Source organism: Ailuropoda melanoleuca, chromosome 13 (assembly GCF_002007445.2).
Source record: "Ailuropoda melanoleuca isolate Jingjing chromosome 13, ASM200744v2, whole genome shotgun sequence".
Lineage (NCBI taxonomy): Eukaryota > Metazoa > Chordata > Mammalia > Carnivora > Ursidae > Ailuropoda > Ailuropoda melanoleuca.
The window spans coordinates 35,639,952-35,650,919 of NC_048230.1; positions in this window are offsets into that span (position 1 = coordinate 35,639,952).

Below are 10,968 nucleotides of genomic sequence, written 5' to 3' on the forward strand. Positions count from 1 at the left end.
AATCTTTATTAGATATCTCCAATGTGTCAGTTACTCCATAGAAGCTTGGGATACCCCACTGTGATATAAAACTTTAAAATGTTCACCATTGTTGGAGAAAGATACATATAAATTCTTATAAAACGAAGCATACAAAATTGCAAAGGAAACAGAATAGATCAGCTAATTTTCCTGTACAGATTTGATGCTGCCTTTAGATTTGAAGCATGAAAACGGGGGGGGGGGGAAGAAAGGAAATGAGGGTAATTCTAAACAAAGATAGAGTATGCAAAAGTCACAACTTTTGAAAGCTTGGGATATTGTGGAAAAATGTAAATGGTTCAACATAACTGAAAGTGGGGGTAAATGGCTGTAAAGGAAGTTCAAAGGGGCCTCCTGTGCTATGTGAAAGTGTTCTGATTTAATTGTCTAACTTGTAGATATTTATGGAAGAATTTTTTTTTAAAGATTTTATTTATTTATTTGACAGAGAGAGACAGCCAGCAAGAGAAGGAACACAAGCAGGGGGAATGGGAGAGGAAGAAGCAGGCTCATAGCGGAAGAGCCTGATGTGGGGCTCGATCCCATAACACCGGGATCACCCCCTGAGCTGAAGGCAGACGCTTAACCGCTGTGCCACCCAGGTGCCCCAAGAATTTTAAGAAGAAAAATGCTAGGATTCTGTGCGCATTTTAGAAGAATGAGGTACAACAAAGAGCTTTTATTTTTTTATAGATTTTTCTTAAGTATTTTATTTATTTATTAGACAGAGAGCACAAGTAGACAGAGCAGCAGGCAGAAGGAGAGGGAGAAGCAGGCTTTTGCTGAGCAGAGAGCCGGACATGGGATTCGATCCCAGGACCTTGGTATCATGACCTGAGCCAAAGGCAGATTCTTAATAGACTGAGCCACCCAACGAGCCTGTAGAGGGGAGGCAGTGGAGGCAGAATATGTTAGACAGTAGGAGCCCTCAAAGAATGAGGGTTGGACCTGAAATTGAAATTTGGACAGATGGAAGTGAGAGAAGTAATGGTAGGGAGTGTGTCATCTCTGATATCATTAACAGAAGGTAGAGAATAGAGGAGTCAAAATAGATCCTTGCTTTGTGTTCTAACTCCCTTCACCTACATAGTTATTTCCCTATTATTACTCATTTATTTATTTGGACGGAGGCATTCTAGCATGAAACTCAGAGGAAGAAGGGGAAATGATGATGTACAGTTTGGGTGGAGATGGGGTGCACCATCCTCTGGGATACCTGTAGTATTCCTACCATCCCACATCTGTTCAGTGGCTATTTTAAAATCAGAATGTTGGATTTTACATTTTATTTCTTATATATCACTGTTCCAGTCTGATAAGATTATTTGGAATTTTGATTCTGCTGTGTCTTATGTTGGTTGTATCTTCCAACTTCATGTCACGGAAAGGCGAAGGGCAATATTTGTGCATGTAAGATTCACAGATAGAGCTTTTACTGAATGACACCAGGAACATTGTGCTGTTGAACAAAACTAGTTACTTCATTCCACAGAGACACCAAGAAACCAATCACTCCTTCCAGTGGAGTTATTCAGAGGTCATAAATCTACTGCAAATTGCTGTAATGTAGACCAAGGCTATAAAGGGAGGTTATATTGAGTGTGTTTTGCTTTAATCAATAGCTTGTAATTTCATATTATATCTATAAAAATCCAGGGCTGGTAGCTGTAAATGTACTTCACATACCTATTGATTGATGATAGCTTAATGTCCTCATGTAAAGCTTCAGATGATATTTCTGCTTTCAATATTTATCGTGGTATGGTATAAACATCAGGGAAATCAGGCTTATTGTATTATTTTAAAAATGGTTAGGAATGAAGAGATACTTATTTTGTAAGCTTGATCCAACTATCATCTAATCATGCTATGTTGTATTAATTGACTAAAATTGGCTGTAATTAATGGAGTGCTTACTACATGTTAGTTATTAATCATCTAAATTGGTGATTTCAGGTAATTCTCATAATGATGGCATGATTTTAGCACCATAAGTAGTCCTATCACATGGATGAGGAATCTCACACTTAGGATGTGGTATTTTTTCAAGATTTTTAGGTAACTCAGTATATATTTGAACCCAAATCTGTGTATCTACATAACCAGAACACTTCACTGAATAGTATGATATCATCAGTTAATAATCCGTAAGAATAACAGCTACACTTATTTTTCAGAGCTTCCAAACTTAAGAAACTTGAAAACTCAAAGCCCAAAGTCTGACAAACACAAGATGAATTTACCTATGAGCAGAGAGTGGGAAAAACTAATTCTTTACTGTGTGTTGTAAAACAAAAATGGGAAAATTACAGGGACACTGTTCGGCCATAGAAAATTTCCAACTGAGAAAAGAAGACACTGGATTTTCTGTAGGCAAATGTGTTTCCAATTGTTGATGATCAGTGAGGTCGTCAGTGGTAGCTGAACTGGACGCTCTTTTGAGACCTTGTTCTTTATTTGGTCTAAATTCGATTCAATATCCATCTCAGCAGGGATTTAAAACTACAATGTGTAACTGATCACCACTCTTGCTCCTAAGTACGTCATAGGTCTTTATTCCTACAGACTGAGATCTGGGGCGCTTTTCTTAGGTTATACCCTCTACCTGTTGCTCAAGAGGGGATTGGTGTGGATGGTATGACAGCTTTGTGGCTACTCATGGGCCAAGTGTATAGAAATTGTCTTCAGTATTTGAAGCTGTATCCTCTAGCACAAGGCCCATAAATAGATTCATATTGCAGTGCAAAAACAATGTCTAAAGCCAAAACTTAGAGAAATCTTACACATATACATTTCTTCTCTCCTTTAGAGCAAACAACCAAGACCTTATTGGTGTTCTTTCTGCTCAATCAGTGTCTGTTGAAATTGCATCATGTATAGAGAGGACAGCAGATCAATACCTAACTCCCCCAGGGTATATTTATTTTAGTTGAAAGAAATACTCTAGGGTATTTTATTATTTCTAGTTTTTCTTGTAAAGGGAGAACTTAAAAGAAACATTCTCAACCACTGTGGACCAAAGAGGAAACAGTGTTGAGAAATGGCAGACTTTTGAGGCATTAAGCAATGAGCTGTCCGGAAAAATAAATAAATAATTTCACAAGGAGAAAAATCCTTGGGAATTGAGATCTATTAGACAATGCATCAAAGGAGGTAAACGTAAAAGAAAGTCAGGTAGTTTACAATAAGATCTAGGGAGATAAAGTCCTGAATGTCCTATGTCTCATGATTAAGAAACAAGGACACAACACAGGGCTCTGCATGCAAGGTACTTCATGAAGATAAAACAGAAAAGTGTAAAAAACAAAGCAAAACAAAACAAAACACCTCCGTCCCATGGCCTTATTTCCATCTGCTTACATTGCTCCCACCTGCTCCAGTTTATCAAAGTCACTCCAGTGTCATGTGAAGGACACCCGTTGCTTTGGCTTGGCCTGCGCAGAGCCCATGTGACATGTTGGAGAAGTTTCAGCCTGTTCCAAGCTTCCCTGTGCTACTTTGGAACTGACTTGTAACATTAAAGATAGACTTTCTTCCGTCATGTTCTCCCCCTAGATTTATACCTTTGTTTTTTTTTTTCTTTTTAAAGCAGGAGTGACTTTAGCAGTTCTTCAGATCTGGGTTTTTCCCACACCCAGATTTGCTTTGGTAAAGATAGCCTGGCAAGTCAGGAAGGAGACCACTCAACACTAAAGAAGGTCACACGAAGTTGTCTTCCTACGGGTGGGTATCGTGTCTCTAAGGATCACAGAAATGAAGACAATTTGATCATCACAGTCAAAAAGAGCACAGAGTTGGTTCTTCAGAGACAACAGGGAATACAATGAAATTTAGGACCAAGAATCAGAAGATCAGGCTTCCATTCACAGCTTTATCTTGAATTGGGTGACCTAGATCAACTGCCGTACCTCTTTGGGCTTTAAGTTCCTCATCCCAAAAAAAAAAAAAAAAAAAAAGTACATCAATATTTTTCAACTAGCTTCCCATCAGACTCATATATAATTGTAGATACAAACTACACATACGTCACATACACAGAGATACATAGACATCAGGGATCAAGTTCTCTTCCAAGATTTTAGATTTAATTGGATAGTAGGTGAAGTCCAGACATTAGGGAAATCTGGGTTTATTAAAAACTACCCAGGTGACACTAATGAGGAATCACGGTTGAGAGCTACTAATACTGATAGCATCTAAATAACCCCCATTCTCCAGCTATAGAAACTTAGCCCAGTGATGGGTATTAAGGAGGGCACGTGTTCACATGGAGCACTGGGTGTTATACGCAAACAATGAATCATGGAACACTAAACCAAAAACTAACGAAGTACTGTATGGTGACTAACATAACATAATAATAATAATAATAATAATAATAATAATAATAAAAGAAATAAGAATGAAATTTATCTGAAAATAACTAACAAAATAAACATTTTGTTTCATCAATCTATGTGTCTGTTATATTGCTAATACCACAGGGTCTGAAGTATGGAATTTGATAGTAAAGCTTAAAATATGTGTTGTGTGTCTTCCAACTTTGGTTTTATTCTTCAAATTGCTTTGATTATTCTAGGCCTTTCACATTTCTGTATACATTTTTGAATCAGTTTTCAATTTCTACAAAAAAATATGGAAGGATTTTATTGAGATTGTTTGCAGCGTGTAGACTGATGTGGGGGAGAAATGACAACTTTGATAATATCAGATCGTCCCTCTGAATATATTTTTCCACTTATGTAATTTATTTTTAAAATTTGGCTTCTCACATTAATGTTTTGTAGTTTTGAGCATAAAGATATTGCATAACTTCTTTCCAAACTTTTTCTAAGCATTTCTAGACTTTTTGTTTGTTTATTTCAGGAGTAGAATTTAGTGACTCATCACTTACATATAACACCCAGTGCTCATCCTGACAAGTGCCATCCTTGATGCCCATCACCCATCTAGCCCATCCCCAACCCATGCATTTCTTGATTTTGATGCTACTGTAACTTTTGATGCTATTTTCATTTTAATTTCTAATTGCTCACTGTATATAGAGAAATGTAGTGTATTAGCATTCATCCTCCAACATTGCTAAATTCATTTGTTATTCCTGGTAGCTCTTTGGTAAATTCTCTGGGGTCTTCTATGCAAATTATCATGTATTCTATAAAGAAAATTTCATTTTATATCTTCTTTTCCACTCTATGGACCTCTGTTTTCCTTGTTTTATTAAAGTGGTAGAATCACCAGTAGAATGTTGAGTAGGCAGTATTTTTTTCGTCTTCGGAGGAATACATTCAGTCATTTGCCATTAAGTATCATGTTTTCTGTAGGTTTTTTGTAGATGTCCCTTATCAAGTTGAGGAATTATTGTCTATAGACAATTTTTATAATGAGTAGACACTGAGAATTTTTATAATGAGTAGACACTGAATTTTGTTGAATGCTTTTTCTCCATTATATATGTGTTCTGTAATAGATATTTACTTTGCTTAAACAGTCTAGTATATTGGTTTTTTTTAATATTGAACCAACTTTGCATTCTTAAGATCAACCCTAATTTGTTCTGCTGTGTTCTGTTTTTTTCTTACTGATGGATTCAATTTGCTTATATTTTGTAAAGGATTTATATTTCTATCTTAGTGGAAGATACTGCTTCCTCAGCCATTGCCTGAAACTGGGGGCAGTCATGGTAGCCCCCGCCCCCCCCCCCCCCCCCCCCCGCTGAGGACAGGAGCAGACCTCTTGCTTTTACCCCTCACTCAGCAGAGGTTTACCTTTGCTTTGTCCCTTCAGCAGCTTATGCCCTTTGCTTTGTTCCTCTCTCTTTGTCTGAACCTTGGAGACAGAAAGGTTGGCTGCTCCTGCCCTGGTGACTGAGGATCTTTGCTTTGGAGAAGAGAAGTTTCCAAGAAAGTGGGTGTGGCTTCATGCTGAAGGGGACTCTCTGGCGTCACTGGGAGACACCTGTGTCTCTTGTGAACACCAGTAGAGGTCCATGAGAAAGAAGCTGCACATGAGTGTGGTTTCTCCTCAGGTCTAGGCCTCCCAGGGATTTTAAGGTGTCATGTGAGCCTATAATTGGTTTTTAGGAACTTGCTGAAATTTTGGCTGATTTTTTCTTACCTGTTATTACGGTGGCTGACCCTTCCTTCCCTAGTCTCTCCCAGGTGAAACGGTTCTTCCCTCTCTCCTTAGAGAAGTTGTTATCCTTTGCAATTCAGTTCATTTGCTTGTTGTGTAATCTCTGTTCTCTGATAAGTTCAAGAAAGGTTATGATTTTATAAATTATCTGGCTTTCCCCCCTTCAGTTTGAGGGTGGGAACAATATCCTCTTGTGAATTTCTTCATCTTAAGCAGAGCCAGAACACAAGGTTTTGATGTTCATTTCTGAAGTTTATATTTGGTGAGATCTGTCAAACCAGTCAATTCACCTTTATGACTTTGTTGTGTGTGTGTGTGTTTTAAATTTTATGTTTAATTTCTCTTCCACATTCTGAAAAAAATAAATATTCTAGTTCTTTAAATTTTTATTCATCATTTTGTGTTCTTTAATGTAGCTGGATTTCTTTTTCCTAACAGTTAACCAAAGCCTTCAAAACAATTTATTAAATAGATCACTTTCTCCAAGTATTTGGCTCCTACAACTTAATATATACTAAATTGCTACATGTATTTCTTCCCCTCTGTGTTTACACAGATGTATGGTATGATAGGTGTGGTCAATTGTCTGCAAAGATGGCTGCCAGTAATTCTTTTCATTCTAATATGTGCATGTTGCTCGTCTACCAAGAAATGGAGAGTATTTCCTCTTCCCTTGAGCATTCTCTGGCCTGAGAATTGCTTTGGTTGTAAGAAGTTAAGAGTTAGACACACCACTTTTGGGCCTTGGGTTTAAGAGGCTTGGCAGATGTTGCCTTTGCTGCTTAGAGTCTCCCTCCACCATAACTAAGCTTGCCTATCTTGCGAGAGAGACCAGATGGAGAGCATGACCTTCTGAAGGGTGAAAGTCCACGGTGGGTTGGGGGGAGGGGCAAGGAGAACCTAGATGATGAAGGACCATGAGAAGAAAGAGGCCTCAGCTTCCCAGCTGAGGAACCAGGCATGCAAAGGAAGCCATTTTGGATTCTCCAGCCCAGATTGGGGTCCACCTGACCAAGCCTAGCTGTCAATTCAGGGAGAGGAAATAAGCTTTCCCTGGTCGAGCCCCGGCAAACCAAAACAGAGAAACGTGCACCTATTAAGGGGTGGTTGTTTTAGAACAAATTTGGGGAGCGATTGTTATGTCACAATAGATTACTGAGGAACAATCCAGATTGTGTCAGTTGAAAAAACCAAAGATTTATTGAAAGTGAGAGAAGATGAATCAATTCTAGGAAATAAAGGAGAATTGAACACACTTACAAGTAATTGTGGGGAATTTGCTGGATGAATTCAATAGGAGATAGTCACCACTCGGCACTAATGAGAGCTCATAGAAGACGGACAATATTTATTTGTAAAAGACTGATAGTGCAAATTTTAGGGTACAGTTATATTGAAATAATCATTAATAACAAATTTTAGAACATCTCAAAACCAAATGCATTTGCCCTTGGTTGTTATGTCCTCTGTCATCAGGGAGGTCCTCTTTCATCTTGAAATCCTGAGTAATACCCCACTTGCTCCTTAGCAGTGATTACAAGTGTGGGCANTTTGCCCTTGGTTGTTATGTCCTCTGTCATCAGGGAGGTCCTCTTTCATCTTGAAATCCTGAGTAATACCCCACTTGCTCCTTAGGTAAGTGATTACAAGTGTGGGCATCATTTTTTTTTTCAGAGGAGATCCTACCCGCTGACCAAGGATGTCAAGCCTTGTTCTCTCAGTAATTGGGTTGGATCCATTCCCCTGGATTCAACCTGAGCTTTTTAAAACCAACTATCTGTGTATTTAGAATATCAGGCAAGATGGCAGTCGGGTCAATTAAAACTGTCTGACTCCCTGTGAGAGACTGAGCAGCACTGAGGGATGGAGAAGCAAAGACAAGAGTTTATGAAGGCAGATTTGGGAACATTAACCTCTCTTTCTCCTTGTTGTGTCTACTGTTGAAATTAGACAGCAGCCCTTGCAAGGCAAACCCCAGGCGGCAGCTGTCAGTATTGGACATCTGGCAGCTGAGCGATGCTTTGGCACTGGTTCACCTTCTCCACCCCTAGCCCAGCCCGGAACTTTCTGAGGCTGAGTATCACAGATGCCTGTACTCCATGTATCAGTCTTATTGCAAAGCAGCCCCAGGGACATGAAGGGAAGAATGATGTTATGGGGGGAGTGTTCTTGTGGGGGGAGGAGAGGGAGGGTCTCATGAGACATGTTCTGCACACAGAAGGTGGGATGGCTGTGATGTTTCCCATCACTCAGGAGTTCTTTCACATTTGTAAGCCTGTGATCAGATCCTGTTCATTTATTATCCCTAAAATGACATGACAGGAACAGTGACTTGTAATGGAAAATTTTCTACCTGTGTCTTTTTATGATTTCAGCAAAGATATAAACATCCTCATTTTTCACAGGAGAATAAAAACTGTTAAACATACATCCAGTGGGGCTTTGCAGTCTTTCAAGTGGGGCATTGGAAGCCAGTTTCTGCTTTGGAGTCTAAATCTTTTAAACCTGAAAGTAGCCACTCAGAGATGATCTACTTTTCATGTTAGTGAAAGCCTGGGTGAATCTTTAAAAGTAATAAAACTTGAATAGTTCCACTGGGGACTAGGAAATGGGCTTTCAGAGCAGGTTGATTCATTCAATTTCAGTCATGTGAAGTTTAAAGAGAAAGCAAGAGAGGGGAACAGACAAGTTGAACAGAGAAGGCATGACTGACTTGAGAGGAATGACCCCCCGCCAAAAGTCATCCCTTAAGTTGTGATTTCTCACGAACCTACGAAGAGAGACCCGAAAAGTCATGCCATTGAAAGGAAGGTCAGGTAAAACACATCCACAGTAAACTTCTCCCCAAAACCACAATTTGTGCATCTTACACTTTTTTTAAAATACGAAATGAAGAGGGCATTGTGTAAGATCAAGACCTATCATGTTGTGCTTTTCCGAGTAAATTATGTGGATAAGGGGGAAGAGGGGATAAAGCCTGGGGCTTCCTAATTCTCTAAGAAAATAAAAACCCGGGGGCGCCTGGGTGGCTCGGCTGTTAAGCATCTGCTTTCAGCTCAGGTCATGATCCCAGGGTCCTGGGATCAAGCCCCACATCGGGCTCCCTGCTCGGCAGGAAGCCTGCTTCTCCCTCTCACACTCCCCTTGCTTGTGTTCCCTCTCTTGCTGTCTCTATCTGACAAATAAATAAATAAAATCTTTAAAAAAATAAAAGAAAGAAAAGAAAAACCCAAGTGGTCTGGGATGATAGTTCATACCTTTTTAGGTTGGTTTTCAGTCCTTTATTAGCTGCTTAATATGACATTTGTGAATATAAAATAGTTTCCGGGGAGGGGAGGTGTGGACAATAAACTAAAGCAAAAAAAAAAGTTTTTCCACTTACACAGCCAAGTACCTGAATGTGAACAGCTACACGTGAGCTGAAGCCCCGAGCTCAGTGACAAGCTGTGGACGGGAGGGCTTGGTGTCACATGTCAGTAGACTGAACAGCTAGACTCACCCCCAAGGACTCTGGCTCCATATCTGTTCTCTTTACGTGACCTTTTGCTATCAGAGGACCATGCTGGGAGAGAGTCAGAATATTATTTTGAGACTTGGGATTAGTACCTAAAACAATGAAAGAGGAACTGGAAATATTTGATTTAACTCCATTGGCTAGAGGCATCTCCTCTCCAAGAATTGTGAGTTGCCAGTGGCTTTTAAGCTCTTTCTACTCTTCGCTCTATGGCTCTATGTTAACACGAATATGAACATATTCCCAGTTCTTTTCCCCTGGGGCTAGTTCCTGCTGGAGGGAAAGTGCTGATATTCAGAGACCTGGAGGAAACCTAGAAAACTGGACTTTAAGATCTCTCTGCTGCCCTCCTACTTCTTTAGCAGAGGTAATCGATTCTTTTCCTCCCAAAGACTTTCTGCCTTCCAGAAGAGTAATTTTACCACAGAGAACACAGAATAAAAACAGTAAACATTCTATAGGAATGTAGAATACATCAGTCACTATGAAATCAAGACCGCTGGAAAGCGTCGTTGTATGTATGGACTATAAAATAGGTACCCAGTCTTATGTTGTGAGCTTTACTTTATGACTAGGATTTTCTTTCACTTTCGGATATGCTTGCTGGAGCATTTACTATTATCATTGACATTTTAAAGCAGAGGAAAACAAGACCAACCAATACAGACCATCAGATCTTAGAGCTCAACTCTTAATTACAGCAGTACACAGCATGGAACTCACACGCATGTATAATTTGAAAGGTTTGTCTTAGGTTGAATCTTCTTTCCACTTTGGTACCATTGAACTTGGTAAAGGCAAAAGGGACCACGAAAGTAGGCACCTGCTTCTGTCTCTTTTCCCCTTCCGTAGCAGACAACAGAAGGAATCCATTCTGTATTGAGCCAGGGCCCAGGAGCTCATAGAGTTTGAGGCTGTAAGGACAAGCACCGATTTTCATAGACGGACTGACTTCATGGCTCAAAGTTGCTAGCTATTTGTCTAATCTTCTCTTCAAGAAGGGCCTTAATTTACTGGCTGTGGGTTCAACCAAGTTTTAAACTTGGAGACCAGAATCCTGTGATCAGAAACCTCTTCATTGGCTTACATCCCCAGCAGGTCCTGTAATTCTGCAGTCCTGTTTGCATTCTAAACAGAACATGCGTTTCATACGGTGTGAAGATGCCAACGGAAACTGCCTGCTTAATTTTATCAGCCTTCTTTTTTAGAGGGTGCTGACAGCCTTGCAGAGAAGCAAGGCCTGCAACTTGGCCTGGCAAATCTGCATTCTGTGGCTTTTTTGTTAAGTGGTACATCAG